The following is a 464-nucleotide window of genomic DNA, read 5'->3' on the forward strand; positions in this document are numbered from 1 at the left end:
TCGAAACAAGTTACGCACATATAAAACGGGCGCTACAAAATATGTTTTTGCAGCTAATAACTTAATAACACGGCCATCAAAAACCCTATTACTGATAATGAGTTTCATAGAGCGGCGGTTACTGCGTGTGTGTGTGCCATTAAGCTGCTTACCACTTACCAACAGCTTAACCCGGTATCAACTGGGGCGGAAAAGCTGCTGTTGGCTGCCGTGCCCCGCTGATTAGTCTCAGCTGCTGTTGCTGTTGTTCGGGCAAGCAGGTGGTCCAAGAGGGTTTAATGCGATCGAAGACCTTATCGCCGACAGTGTTTTGTTTCCAGGTCCGGGATCCTATTGTGTTCTGGAACTTATACTACTTGTCCTTCACGTGCGCGGGTTTGGGTTTTTATAACGGCGTGAAAGGAGTCTGTTTGTTTAGTCGTTTCTGGTTGTGGTTGTTGAGGCATCGCTCTCTTTGTTGCGGC

Source organism: Penaeus monodon, chromosome 29 (genome assembly GCF_015228065.2).
Source record: "Penaeus monodon isolate SGIC_2016 chromosome 29, NSTDA_Pmon_1, whole genome shotgun sequence".
In the NCBI taxonomy this organism is placed as follows: Eukaryota; Metazoa; Arthropoda; class Malacostraca; order Decapoda; family Penaeidae; genus Penaeus; species Penaeus monodon.